Source organism: Hyla sarda, chromosome 1, assembly GCF_029499605.1.
Source record: "Hyla sarda isolate aHylSar1 chromosome 1, aHylSar1.hap1, whole genome shotgun sequence".
NCBI lineage: Eukaryota > Metazoa > Chordata > Amphibia > Anura > Hylidae > Hyla > Hyla sarda.
Genome location: NC_079189.1, coordinates 258,946,597 through 258,961,320, shown reverse-complemented (window position 1 = coordinate 258,961,320; position 14,724 = coordinate 258,946,597). Strand labels below are relative to the sequence as shown.

Here is a 14,724-nt window from a genome sequence, read left to right as displayed (position 1 = left end):
GTTCAGCTTAGGATGGCCGTTGACAGCTTCACGGCCTTTATACTGTGCATTTAAGCATCAATAAATCCTTTTCGGAATCGGAGCGGAAGGCGGCAACAGATTAAAATGTCAACTACACCCGGGATTCCCAGCCAGTCTCCCATGCTTGTAATTACCAGGCCCTAAGCTGGGTAGCAGTCTGCGATCTGACGAGAGCAGGCGCGTTCAGCTTAGGATGGCCGTTGAGAGCTTCACACTTTGTATACTGTGCTTTTAAGCATCAATAAATCCTTTTCGGAATCGGAACGGAAGGCGGCAACAGAACAAAATGTCAACGGCAGCCGGGATTCCCAGCCAGTGTCCCATGCCGGTACTTACCGGGCCCAAAGATCTGTACCAGTCTGCGATCTGACGAGAGCAGGCGCGTTAAGCTTAGGATGGCCGTCGACAGCTTCACACCTTGTATACTGTGGATTTAAGCATCAATAAATTATTTTCGGAATCGGAGCGGAAGGCAGCAATAGAGCAAAATGTCAACGGCAGCCGGGATTCCCAGCCAGTCTCCCATGCCAGTACTTACCGGGCCCGAAGCTGGGTAGCAGTCTGCGATCTGACGAGAGCAGGCGCGTTAAGCTTAGGATGGCCGTTGACATCTTCACGCCTTGTATACTGTGGATTTAAGCATCAATAAATATTTTTTTAATCGGAGAGGAAGGCGGCAACAGAGCAAAATGTCAACAGCACCTTGGATTGCCAGCCAGTCTCCCATGCCCGTACTTGCCGTGCAGCAGTCTGCGATCTGACAAGAACAGGCACATTCAGCTTAGGATAGCCGTAGACGGCTTCACACCCTGTATACTGTGGATTTAAGCATCAATAAATCATTTTCGGAATAGGAGCGGAAGGCGGCTACAGAGCAAAATGTCAATGGCACCTTGGATTGCCAGCCAGTCTCCCATGCCGCTAACTGCCGGGCAGCAGTCTGCGATCTGAGGAGAGCAGGCACGTTCAGGCTTAGGATGGCCGTTGACAGCTTCACACCCTGTATATTGTGGATTTAAGCATCAATAAATCCTTTTCCGAATCGGAGTGGAAGGCGGCAACAGAACAAAATGTCAATGGCACCTTGGATTGCCAGCCAATCTCCCATGCCGGTAACTGCCGGGCAGCAGTCTGCGATCTGAGGAGAGCAGGCGCGTTCAGCTTAGGATGGCCGTTGACAGCTTCACACTTTGTATACTGTGGATTTAAGCATCAATAAATAATTTTCGGAATCGGAGCAGAAACAGAGCAAAATGTCAACTGCACCCGGGATTCCCAGCCAGTCTCCCATGCTGGTACTTACCATGCCCGAAGCTGGGTAGCAGCCTGCGATCTGACAAGAACAGGCGCATTCAGCTTAGGATGGCCGTAGACATCTTCACACCCTGTATACTGTGGATTTAAGCATCAATAAATCCTTTTCGGAATCGGAGCGGAAGGCGGCAACAGAGCAAAATGTCAACGACACCTGGGATTTCCAGCCAGTCTCCCAAGCTGGTACTTACCGGGCCCTAAGCTAGGTAGCAGTCTGCAATCTGACGAGAGCAGGCGCGTTCAGCTTAGGATGGCCGTTGACAGTTTCACACCTTGTATACTGTGGATTTAAACATCAATAAATTATTTTCGGAATCGGAGCAGAAGGCAGCAATAGAGCAGAATGTCAACGGCAACCGGGATTCCCAGCCAGTCTGCCATGCCAGTACTTACCGGGCCCGAAGCTGGGTAGCAGTCTGCGATCTGACAAGAGCAGGCGCGTTCAGCTTAGGATGGCCGTTGACAGCTTCACACTTTGTATACTGTGCATTTAAGCATCAATAAATATTTTTTTAATCGGAGAGGAAGGCGGCAACAGATTAAAATGTCAACTGCACCTGGGACTCCCAGCCAGTCTCCCATGCTGGTACTTACCAGGCCCTAAGCTGGGTATCAGTCTGCGATCTGACGAGAGCAGGCGCGTTCAGCTTAGGATGGCCATTGACAGCTTCATGCTTTTTATACTGTGCATTTAAGCATCAATAAATCCTTTTCGGAATCGGAACGGAAGGCGACAACAGAGCAAAATGTAATCTGCACCCGGGATTCCTAGCCAGTCTCCCATGCCGGTACTTACTGGGCCCTAAGCTGGGTAGCAGTCTGCGATCTGACGAGAGCAGGCGCGTTCAGCTTAGGATGGCCGTTGACAGCTTCACACTTTGTATACTGTGCATTTAAGCATCAATAAATCCTTTTCGGAATCGGAACGGAAGGCGGCAACAGAACAAAATGTCAACGGCAGCCGGGATTCCCAGCCAGTGTCCCATGCCGGTACTTACCGGGCCCAAAGATCTGTACCAGTCTGCGATCTGACGAGAGCAGGCGCGTTAAGCTTAGGATGGCCGTCGACAGCTTCACACCTTGTATACTGTGGATTTAAGCATCAATAAATTATTTTCGGAATCGGAGCGGAAGGCAGCAATAGAGCAAAATGTCAACGGCACCCGGGATTCCCAGCCAGTCTCCCATGCCAGTACTTACCGGGCCCTAAGCTGGGTAGCAGTCTGCGATCTGACAAGAGCAGGCGCGTTCAGCTTAGGATGGCCGTTGACAGCTTCACACTTTGTATACTGTGCATTTAAGCATCAATAAATATTTTTTTAATCGGAGAGGAAGGCGGCAACAGAGCAAAATGTCAATAGCACCTTGGATTGCCAGCCAGTCTCCCATGCCCGTACTTGCCGGGCAGCAGTCTGCGATCTGACAAGAACAGGCGCATTCAGCTTAGGATAGCCGTAGACGGCTTCACACCCTGTATACTGTGGATTTAAGCATCAATAAATCCTTTTCGGAATCAGAGAGGAAGGCGGCAACAGAGCAAAATGTCAATAGCACCTTGGATTGCCAGCCAGTCTCCCATGCCCGTACTTGCCGGGCAGAAGTCTGCGATCTGACAAGAACAGGCACATTCAGCTTAGGATAGCCGTAGACGGCTTCACACCCTGTATACTGTGGATTTAAGCATCAATAAATCCTTTTCGGAATCGGAGCGGAAGGCGGCTACAGAGCAAAATGTCAACAACACCTGCGATTCCCAGCCAGTCTCCCATGCTGGTACTTACCGGGCCCTAAGCTGGGTAGCAGTCTGCGATCTGACGAGAGCAGGCGCGTTCAGCTTAGGATGGCCGTTGACAGCTTCACACTTTGTATACTGTGCATTTAAGCATCAATAAATCCTTTTTAGGAATCGGAACGGAAGGCGGCAACAGAGCAAAATGTCAACGGCAGCCGGGATTCCCAGCCAGTGTCCCATGCCGGTACTTACCGGGCCCTAAGATCTGTACCAGTCTGCGATCTGACGAGAGCAGGCGCGTTAAGCTTAGGATGGCCGTCGACAGCTTCACGCCTTGTATACTGTGGATTTAAGCATCAATAAATATTTTTTTAATCGGAGAGGAAGGCGGCAACAGAGCAAAATGTCAACAGCACCTTGGATTGCCATCCAGTCTCCCATGCTGGTACTTATCGGGCCCTAAGCTGGGTAGCAGTCTGCGATCTGACGAGAGCAGGCGGGTTCAGTTTAGGATGGCTGTTGACAGCTTCACGCCTTTTATATTGTGGATTTAAGCATCAATAAATCCTTTTCCGAATCGGAGCGGAAGGCGGCAACAGATTAAAATGTCAACTGCACCTGGGACTCCCAGCCAGTCTCCCATGCTGGTACTTACCAGGCCCTAAGCTGGGTATCAGTCTGCGATCTGACGAGAGCAGGCGCGTTCAGCTTAGGATGGCCATTGACAGCTTCATGCTTTTTATACTGTGCATTTTAGCATCAATAAATCCTTTTCGGAATCGGAACGGAAGGCGACAACAGAGCAAAATGTCATCTGCACCCGGGATTCCTAGCCAGTCTCCCATGCCGGTACTTACTGGGCCCTAAGCTGGGTAGCAGTCTGCGATCTGACGAGAGCAGGCGCGTTCAGCTTAGGATGGCCATTGACATCTTCACGCCTTGTATATTGTGGATTTAAGCATCAATAAATATTTTTATTAATCGGAGAGGAAGACGGCAACAGAGCAAAATGTCAATGGCACCTTGGATTGCCAGCCAGTCTCCCATGCCGGTAACTGTCGGGCAGCAGTCTGCGATCTGAGGAGAGCAGGCACGTTCAGGCTTAGGATGGCCGTTGACAGCTTCACACCCTGTATATTGTGTATTTAAGCATCAATAAATCCTTTTCCGAATCGGAGCAGAAGGCGGCAACAGAACGAAATGTCAACTGCACCCGGGATTCCCAGCCAGTCTCCCATGCTGGTACTTACCAGGCCCTAAGCTGGGTAGCAGTCTGCGATCTGACGAGAGCAGGCGCGTTCAGCTTAGGATGGCCGTTGACAGCTTCACACTTTGTATACTGTGGATTTAAGCATCAATAAATCCTTTTCGGAATCGGAGCGGAAGGCGGCAACAGAACAAAATGTCAACGACACCTGGGATTCCCAGCCAGTCTCCCATGCTGGTACTTACCGGGCCCTAAGCTGGGTAGCAGTCTGCGATCTGACGAGAGCAGGCGCGTTCAGCTTAGGATGGCCGTTGACAGCTTCTCACCATTTATACTGTGCATTTAAGCATCAATAAATCCTTTTCGGAATCGGAACGGAAGGCGGCAACAGAGCAAAATGTCATCGGCAGCCGGGATTCCCAGCCAGTGTCCCATGCCGGTACTTACCGGGCCCTAAGATCTGTACCAGTCTGCGATCTGACGAGAGCAGGCGCGTTAAGCTTAGGATGGCCGTCGACAGCTTCACACCTTGTATACTGTGGATTTAAGCATCAATAAATTATTTTCGGAATCGGAGCGGAAGGCAGCAATAGAGCAAAATGTCAACGGCACCCGGGATTCCCAGCCAGTCTCCCATGCCAATACTTACCGGGCCCTAAGCTGGGTAGCAGTCTGCGATCTGACGAGAGCAGGCACATTCAGCTTAGGATGGCCATTGACAAATTCATGCTTTTTATACTGTGCATTTAAGCATCAATAAATCCTTTTCGGAATCGGAACGGAAGGCGGCAACAGAGCAAAATGTCAACTGCACCCGGGATTCCCAGCCAGTCTCCCATGCCGGTACTTACTGGGCCCTAAGCTGCGTAGCAGTCTGCGATCTGACGAGAGCAGGCGCGTTCAGCTTAGGATGGCCGTTGACATCCTCACGCCTTGTATACTGTGGATTTAAGCATCAATAAATATTTTTTTTTAATCGGAGAGGAAGGCGGCAACAGAGCAAAATGTCAATAGCACCTTGGATTGCCAGCCAGTCTCCCATGCCCGTACTTGCCGGGCAGCAGTCTGCGATCTGACATGAACAGGCGCATTCAGCTTAGGATAGCCGTAGACGGCTTCACACCCTGTATACTGTGGATTTAAGCATCAATAAATCCTTTTCGGAATCGAAGCAAAATGTCTACAGAGCTACAGAGCAAAATGTCAACAACACCTGAGATTCCCAGCCAGTCTCCCATGCTGGTACTTACCGGGCCCTAAGCTGGGTAGCAGTCTGCGATCTGACGAGAGCAGGCGCGTTCAGCTTAGGATGGCCGTTGACAGCTTCACAACCTTTATACTGTGCATTTAAGCATCAATAAATCCTTTTCCGAATCGGAGCGGAAGGCGGCAACAGATTAAAATGTCAACTGCACCCGGGATTTCCAGCCAGTCTCCCATGCTGGTACTTACCAGGGCCTAAGCTGGGTAGCAATCTGCGATCTGACGAGAGCGGGCGCGTTCAGCTTAGGATGGCCGTTGACAGCTTCACACTTTGTATACTGTGCATTTAAGCATCAATAAATCCTTTTCGGAATCGGAACGGAAGGCGGCAACAGAGCAAAATGTAAACGGCAGCCGGGATTCCCAGCCAGTGTCCCATGCCGGTACTTACCGGGCCCTAAGATCTGTACCAGTCTGCGATCTGACGAGAGCAGGCGCGTTAAGCTTAGGATGGCCGTCGACAGCTTCACACCTTGTATACTGTGGATTTAAGCATCAATAAATTCTTTTCGGAATCGGAGCGGAAGGCAGCAATAGAGCAAAATGTCAACTGCAACCGGGATTCCCAGCCAGTCTCCCATGCCAGTACTTACCGGGCCCTAAGCTGGGTAGCAGTCTTTGATCTGACGAGAGCAGGCGCGTTCAGCTTAGGATGGCCATTGACAGCTTCATGAATTTTATACTGTGCATTTAAGCATCAATAAATCCTTTTCGGAATCGGAACGGAAGGCGGCAACAGAGCAAAATGTCAACTGCACCCGGGATTCCCAGCCAGTCTCCCATGCCGGTACTTACTGGGCCCTAAGCTGGGTAGCAGTCTGGAATCTGACGAGAGCAGGCGCGTTCAGTTTAGGATGGCCGTTGACATCTTCCCGCCTTGTATATTGTGGATTTAAGCATCAATAAATATTTTTATTAATCGGAGAGGAAGGTGGCAACAGAGCAAAATGTCAATGGCACCTTGGATTGCCAGCCAGTCTCCCATGCCGGTATCTGCCGGGCAGCAGTCTGCGATCTGAGGAGAGCAGACACGTTCAGCTTAGGATGGCCGTTGACAGCTTCACACCCTGTATATTGTGGATTTAAGCATCAATAAATCCTTTTCCGAATCGGAGCGGAAGGCGGCAACAGATTAAAATGTCAACTGCATCCGGGATTCCAGCCAGTCTCCCATGCTGGTACTTACTGGGCCCTAAGCTGGGTAGCAGTCTGCGATCTGACTAGAGCAGGCGCGTTCAGCTTAGGTTGGCCGTTGACAGCTTCTCGTCCTTTATACTGTGCATTTAAGCATCAATAAATCCTTTTCGGAATCGGAACGGAAGGCGGCAACAGAGCAAAATGTCAACGGCAGCCGGGATTCCCAGCCAGTGTCCATTGTCGGTACTTACCGGGCCCTAAGATCTTTACCAGTCTGCGATCTGACGAGAGCAGGCGCGTTAAGCTTAGGATGGCCGTCGACAGCTTCACACCTTGTATACTGTGGATTTAAGCATCAATAAATTATTTTCGGAATCGGAGCGGAAGGCAGCAATAGAGCAAAATGTCAACGGCACCCGGGATTCCCAGCCAGTCTCCCATGCCAGTACTTACCGGGCCCGAAGCTGGGTAGCAGTCTGCGATCTGACGAGAGCAGGCGCGTTCAGCTTTGGATGGCCGTTGACATCTTCACGCCTTGTATACTGTGGATTTAAGCATCAATAAATATTTTTTTAATCGGAGAGGAAGGCGGCAACAGAGCAAAATGTCAACAGCACCTTGGATTGCCAGCCAGTCTCCCATGCCCGTACTTGCCGTGCAGCAGTCTGCGATCTGACAAGAACAGGCACATTCAGCTTAGGATAGCCGTAGACGGCTTCACACCCTGTATACTGTGGATTTAAGCATCAATAAATCATTTTCGGAATCGGAGCGGAAGGCGGCTACAGAGCAAAATGTCAATGGCACCTTGGATTGCCAGCCAGTCTCCCATGCTGCTAACTGCCGGGCAGCAGTCTGCGATCTGAGGAGAGCAGGCACGTTTAGGCTTAGGATGACCGTTGACAGCTTCACACCCTGTATATTGTGGATTTAAGCATCAATAAATCCTTTTCCGAATCGGAGCGGAAGGCGGCAACAGAACAAAATGTCAATGGCACCTTGGATTGCCAGCCAGTCTCCCATGCCGGTAACTGCCGGGCAGCAGTCTGCGATCTGAGGAGAGCAGGCGCGTTCAGCTTAGGATGGCCGTTGACAGCTTCACACTTTGTATACTGTGGATTTAAGCATCAATAAATAATTTTCGGAATCGGAGCAGAAACAGAGCAAAATGTCAACTGCACCCGGGATTCCCAGCCAGTCTCCCATGCTGGTACTTACCATGCCCGAAGCTGGGTAGCAGTCTGCGATCTGACGAGAGCAGGCGCGTTCAGCTTAGGATGGCCGTTGACAGTTTCACGCTTTGTATACTGTGGATTTAAGCATCAATAAATAATTTTCGAAATCGGAGCAGAAACAGAGCAAAATGTCAACTGCACCCGGGATTCCCAGCCAGTCTCCCATGCTGGTACTTACCATGCCCGAAGCTGGGTAGCAGTCTGCGATCTGACGAGAGCAGGCGCGTACAGCTTAGGATGGCCGCTGACAGCTACACACTTTGTATACTGTGCATTTAAGCATCAATAAATCCTTTTCGGAATTGGAACAGAAGGCGGCAACAGAGCAAAATGTCAACGGCAGCCGGGATTCCCAGCCAGTGTCCCATGCCGGTACTTACCGGGCCCTAAGATCTGTACCAGTCTGCGATCTGACGAGAGCAGGCGCGTTAAGCTTAGGATGGCCGTCGACAGCTTCACACCTTGTATACTGTGGATTTAAGCATCAATAAATTATTTTCGGAATCGAAGCGGAAGGCAGCAATAGAGCAAAATGTCAACGGCAACCGGGATTCCCAGCCAGTCTCCCATGCCAGTACTTACCGGGCCCTAAGCTGGGTAGCAGTCTGCGATCTGACGAGAGCAGGCACGTTCAGCTTAGGATGGCCATTGATAGCTTCATGCTTTTTATACTATGCATTTAAGCATCAATAAATCCTTTTCGGAATCGGAACGGAAGGCGGCAACAGAGCAAAATGTCAACTGCACCCGGGATTCCCAGCCAGTCTCCCATGCTGGTACTTACTGGGCCCTAAGCTGGGTAGCAGTCTGCGATCTGACGAGAGCAGGCGCGTTCAGCTTAGGATGGCCGTTGACATCTTCACGCCTTGTATATTGTGGATTTAAGCATCAATAAATATTTTTATTAATCGGAGAGGAAGGCGGCAACAGAGCAAAATGTCAATGGCACCTTGGATTGCCAGCCAGTCTCTCATGCCGGTAACTGCCGGGCAGCAGTCTGCGATCTGAGGAGAGCAGGCACGTTCAGGCTTAGGATGGCTGTTGACAGCTTCACACCCTGTATATTGTGGATTTAAGCATCAATAAATCCTTTTCCGAATCGGAGCGGAAGGCGGCAACAGATTAAAATGTCAACTGCACCCGGGATTCCAGCCAGTCTCCCATGCTGGTACTTACCGGGCCCTAAGCTGGGTAGCAGTCTGCGATCTGACTAGAGCAGGCGCGTTCAGCTTAGGATGGCCGTTGACATCCTCACGCCTTGTATACTGTGGATTTAAGCATCAATAAATATTTTTTTTTAATCGGAGAGGAAGGCGGCAACAGAGCAAAATGTCAATAGCACCTTGGATTGCCAGCCAGTCTCCCATGCCCGTACTTGCCGGGCAGCAGTCTGCGATCTGACATGAACAGGCGCATTCAGCTTAGGATAGCCGTAGACGGCTTCACACCCTGTATACTGTGGATTTAAGCATCAATAAATCCTTTTCGGAATCGAAGCAAAATGTCTACAGAGCTACAGAGCAAAATGTCAACAACACCTGAGATTCCCAGCCAGTCTCCCATGCTGGTACTTACCGGGCCCTAAGCTGGGTAGCAGTCTGCGATCTGACGAGAGCAGGCGCGTTCAGCTTAGGATGGCCGTTGACAGCTTCAGAACCTTTATACTGTGCATTTAAGCATCAATAAATCCTTTTCCGAATCGGAGCGGAAGGCGGCAACAGATTAAAATGTCAACTGCACCCGGGATTTCCAGCCAGTCTCCCATGCTGGTACTTACCAGGGCCTAAGCTGGGTAGCAATCTGCGATCTGACGAGAGCAGGCGCGTTCAGCTTAGGATGGCCGTTGACAGCTTCACACTTTGTATACTGTGCATTTAAGCATCAATAAATCCTTTTCGGAATCGGAACGGAAGGCGGCAACAGAGCAAAATGTCAACGGCAGCCGGGATTCCCAGCCAGTGTCCCATGCCGGTACTTACCGGGCCCTAAGATCTGTACCAGTCTGCGATCTGACGAGAGCAGGCGCGTTAAGCTTAGGATGGCCGTCGACAGCTTCACACCTTGTATACTGTGGATTTAAGCATCAATAAATTCTTTTTGGAATCGGAGCGGAAGGCAGCAATAGAGCAAAATGTCAACGGCAACCGGGATTCCCAGCCAGTCTCCCATGCCAGTACTTACCGGGCCCTAAGCTGGGTAGCAGTCTTTGATCTGACGAGAGCAGGCGCGTTCAGCTTAGGATGGCCATTGACAGCTTCATGATTTTTATACTGTGCATTTAAGCATCAATAAATCCTTTTCGGAATCGGAACGGAAGGCGGCAACAGAGCAAAATGTCAACTGCACCCGGGATTCCCAACCAGTCTCCCATGCCGGTACTTACTGGGCCCTAAGCTGGGTAGCAGTCTGCGATCTGACGAGAGCAGGCGCGTTCAGTTTAGGATGGCCGTTGACATCTTCCCGCCTTGTATATTGTGGATTTAAGCATCAATAAATATTTTTATTAATCGGAGAGGAAGGTGGCAACAGAGCAAAATGTCAATGGCACCTTGGATTGCCAGCCAGTCTCCCATGCCGGTATCTGCCGGGCAGCAGTCTGCGATCTGAGGAGAGCAGACACGTTCAGCTTAGGATGGCCGTTGACAGCTTCACACCCTGTATATTGTGGATTTAAGCATCAATAAATCCTTTTCCGAATCGGAGCGGAAGGCGGCAACAGATTAAAATGTCAACTGCACCCGGGATTCCAGCCAGTCTCCCATGCTGGTACTTACCGGGCCCTAAGCTGGGTAGCAGTCTGCGATCTGACTAGAGCAGGCGCGTTCAGCTTAGGTTGGCCGTTGACAGCTTCTCGTCCTTTATACTGTGCATTTAAGCATCAATAAATCCTTTTCGGAATCGGAACGGAAGGCGGCAACAGAGCAAAATGTCAACGGCAGCCGGGATTCCCAGCCAGTGTCCATTGTCGGTACTTACCGGGCCCTAAGATCTTTACCAGTCTGCGATCTGACGAGAGCAGGCGCGTTAAGCTTAGGATGGCCGTCGACAGCTTCACACCTTGTATACTGTGGATTTAAGCATCAATAAATTATTTTCGGAATCGGAGCGGAAGGCAGCAATAGAGCAAAATGTCAACGGCACCCGGGATTCCCAGCCAGTCTCCCATGCCAGTACTTACCGGGCCCGAAGCTGGGTAGCAGTCTGCGATCTGACGAGAGCAGGCGCGTTCAGCTTTGGATGGCCGTTGACATCTTCACGCCTTGTATACTGTGGATTTAAGCATCAATAAATATTTTTTTAATCGGAGAGGAAGGCGGCAACAGAGCAAAATTTCAACAGCACCTTGGATTGCCAGCCAGTCTCCCATGCCCGTACTTGCCGTGCAGCAGTCTGCGATCTGACAAGAACAGGCACATTCAGCTTAGGATAGCCGTAGACGGCTTCACACCCTGTATACTGTGGATTTAAGCATCAATAAATCATTTTCGGAATCGGAGCGGAAGGCAGCTACAGAGCAAAATGTCAATGGCACCTTGGATTGCCAGCCAGTCTCCCATGCCGCTAACTGCCGGGCAGCAGTCTGCGATCTGAGGAGAGCAGGCACGTTCAGGCTTAGGATGGCCGTTGACAGCTTCACACCCTGTATATTGTGGATTTAAGCATCAATAAATCCTTTTCCGAATCGGAGCGGAAGGCGGCAACAGAACAAAATGTCAATGGCACCTTGGATTGCCAGCCAGTCTCCCATGCCGGTAACTGCCGGGCAGCAGTCTGCGATCTGAGGAGAGCAGGCGCGTTCAGCTTAGGATGGCCGTTGACAGCTTCACACTTTGTATACTGTGGATTTAAGCATCAATAAATAATTTTCGGAATCGGAGCAGAAACAGAGCAAAATGTCAACTGCACCCGGGATTCCCAGCCAGTCTCCCATGCTGGTACTTACCATGCCCGAAGCTGGGTAGCAGTCTGCGATCTGACGAGAGCAGGCGCGTTCAGCTTAGGATGGCCGTTGACAGTTTCACGCTTTGTATACTGTGGATTTAAGCATCAATAAATAATTTTCGAAATCGGAGCAGAAACAGAGCAAAATGTCAACTGCACCCGGGATTCCCAGCCAGTCTCCCATGCTGGTACTTACCATGCCCGAAGCTGGGTAGCAGTCTGCGATCTGACGAGAGCAGGCGCGTACAGCTTAGGATGGCCGTTGACAGCTTCACACTTTGTATACTGTGCATTTAAGCATCAATAAATCCTTTTCGGAATTGGAACAGAAGGCGGCAACAGAGCAAAATGTCAACGGCAGCCGGGATTCCCAGCCAGTGTCCCATGCCGGTACTTACCGGGCCCTAAGATCTGTACCAGTCTGCGATCTGACGAGAGCAGGCGCGTTAAGCTTAGGATGGCCGTCGACAGCTTCACACCTTGTATACTGTGGATTTAAGCATCAATAAATTATTTTCGGAATCGGAGCGGAAGGCAGCAATAGAGCAAAATGTCAACGGCAACCGGGATTCCCAGCCAGTCTCCCATGCCAGTACTTACCGGGCCCTAAGCTGGGTAGCAGTCTGCGATCTGACGAGAGCAGGCACGTTCAGCTTAGGATGGCCATTGATAGCTTCATGCTTTTTATACTATGCATTTAAGCATCAATAAATCCTTTTCGGAATCGGAACGGAAGGCGGCATCAGAGCAAAATGTCAACTGCACCCGGGATTCCCAGCCAGTCTCCCATGCTGGTACTTACTGGGCCCTAAGCTGGGTAGCAGTCTGCGATCTGACGAGAGCAGGCGCGTTCAGCTTAGGATGGCCGTTGACATTTTCACGCCTTGTATATTGTGGATTTAAGCATCAATAAATATTTTTATTAATCGGAGAGGAAGGCGGCAACAGAGCAAAATGTCAATAGCACCTTGGATTGCCAGCCAGTCTCTCATGCCGGTAACTGCCGGGCAGCAGTCTGCGATCTGAGGAGAGCAGGCACGTTCAGGCTTAGGATGGCTGTTGACAGCTTCACACCCTGTATATTGTGGATTTAAGCATCAATAAATCCTTTTCCGAATCGGAGCGGAAGGCGGCAACAGATTAAAATGTCAACTGCACCCGGGATTCCCAGCCAGTCTCCCATGCTGGTACTTACCAGGCCCTAAGCTGGGTAGCAGTCTGCGATCTGACGAGAGTAGGCGCGTTCAGCTTAGAATGGCCGTTGACAGTTTCATGCTTTGTATACTGTGGATTTAAGCATCAATAAATAATTTTCGGAATCGGAGCAGAAACAGAGCAAAATGTCAACTGCACCCGGGATTCCCAGCCAGTCTCCCATGCTGGTACTTACCAGGCCCGAAGCTGGGTAGCAGCCTGCGATCTGACGAGAACAGGCGCATTCAGCTTCGGATGGCCGTTGACAACTTCACACCCTGTATACTGTGGATTTAAGCATCAATAAATCCTTTTTGGAATCGGAGCGGAAGGCGGCAACAAAGCAAAATGTCAACGACACCTGGGATTCCCAGCCAGTCTCCCATGGTGGTACTTACCGGGCCCTAAACTGGGTAGCAGTCTGCGATCTGACAAGAGCAGGCGCGTTCAGCTTAGGATGGCCGTTGACAGCTTTTCGCCCTTTATACTGTGCATTTAAGCATCAATAAATCCTTTTCGGAATCGGAACGGAAGGCGGCAAAATGTCAACTGCACCTGGGATTCCCAGCCAGTCTCCCATGCCGGTACTTACCGGGCCCTAAGATCTGTACCAGTCTGCGATCTGACGAGAGCAGGCGCGTTAAGCTTAGGATGGCTGTCGACAGCTTCACACCTTGTATACTGTGGATTTAAGCATCAATAAATTCTTTTCGGAATCGGAGCAATAGAGCAAAATGTCAACGGCAACCGGGATTCCCAGCCAGCCTCCCATGCCAGTACTTACCGGGCCCTAAGCTGGGTAGCAGTCTGTGATCTGACGAGAGCAGGCGCGGTCAGCTTAGGATGGCCATTGACAGCTTCATGCTTTTTATACTGTGCATTTAAGCATCAATAAATCCTTTTCGGAATCGGAACGGAAGGCGGCAACAGAGCAAAATGTCAACTGCACCCGGGATTCCCAGCCAGTCTCCCATGCCGGTACTTACTGGGCCCTAAGCTGGGTAGCAGTCTGCGATCTGACGAGAGCAGGCACGTTCAACTTAGGATGGATATTGACATCTTCACGCCTTGTATATTGTGGATTTAAGCATCAATAAATATTTTTATTAATCGGAGAGGAAGGCGGCAACAGAGCAAAATGTCAATGGCACCTTGGATTGCCAGCCAGTCTCCCATGCCGGTAACTGCCGGGCAGCAGTCTGCGATCTGAGGAGAGCAGGCACGTTCAGGCTTAGGATGGCCGTTGACAGCTTCACACGCTGTATATTGTGGATTTAAGCATCAATAAATCATTTTCCGAATCTGAGCGTAAGGCGGCAACAGAGCAAAATGTCAACGACACCTGGGATTCCCAGCCAGTCTCCCATGCTGGTACTTAGCGGGCCCTAAACTGGGTAGCAGTCTGCGCTCTGACGAGAGCAGGCGCGCTCAGCTTAGGATGGCCGTTGACAGCTTTTCGCCCTTTACACTGTGCATTTAAGCATCAATAAATCCTTTTCGGAATCGGATCGGAAGGCGGCAACAGAGCAAAATGTCAACGGCACCCAGGATTCCCAGCCAGTCTCCCATGCCAGTACTTACCGGGCCCTAAGCTGGGTAGCAGTCTGCGATCTGACGAGAGCAGGCGCGTTCAGCTTAGGATGGCCGTTGACATCTTCAAGCCTTGTATACTGTGGATT

At 50.5% G+C, this 14,724-nt stretch overlaps 8 pseudogenes; all 8 read right to left on the bottom strand.

Annotated features, from left to right (window-relative positions):
* Window positions 1-2,486: 2,486 nt before the first annotated feature.
* LOC130335500 (5S ribosomal RNA) lies at window positions 2,487-2,606 on the bottom strand (annotated as a pseudogene).
* A 1,662-nt stretch (window positions 2,607-4,268) lies between these two features.
* On the bottom strand, window positions 4,269-4,388 carry LOC130350926 (5S ribosomal RNA; annotated as a pseudogene).
* An 82-nt stretch (window positions 4,389-4,470) lies between these two features.
* On the bottom strand, window positions 4,471-4,590 carry LOC130314115 (5S ribosomal RNA; annotated as a pseudogene).
* Window positions 4,591-5,475: 885 nt separating this feature from the next.
* LOC130334515 (5S ribosomal RNA) lies at window positions 5,476-5,595 on the bottom strand (annotated as a pseudogene).
* Window positions 5,596-7,078: 1,483 nt separating this feature from the next.
* LOC130332682 (5S ribosomal RNA) lies at window positions 7,079-7,198 on the bottom strand (annotated as a pseudogene).
* Window positions 7,199-9,435: 2,237 nt separating this feature from the next.
* On the bottom strand, window positions 9,436-9,555 carry LOC130334504 (5S ribosomal RNA; annotated as a pseudogene).
* Window positions 9,556-11,038: 1,483 nt separating this feature from the next.
* On the bottom strand, window positions 11,039-11,158 carry LOC130332671 (5S ribosomal RNA; annotated as a pseudogene).
* Window positions 11,159-14,577: 3,419 nt separating this feature from the next.
* On the bottom strand, window positions 14,578-14,697 carry LOC130318763 (5S ribosomal RNA; annotated as a pseudogene).
* Between the last annotated feature and the right edge of the window lie 27 nt (window positions 14,698-14,724).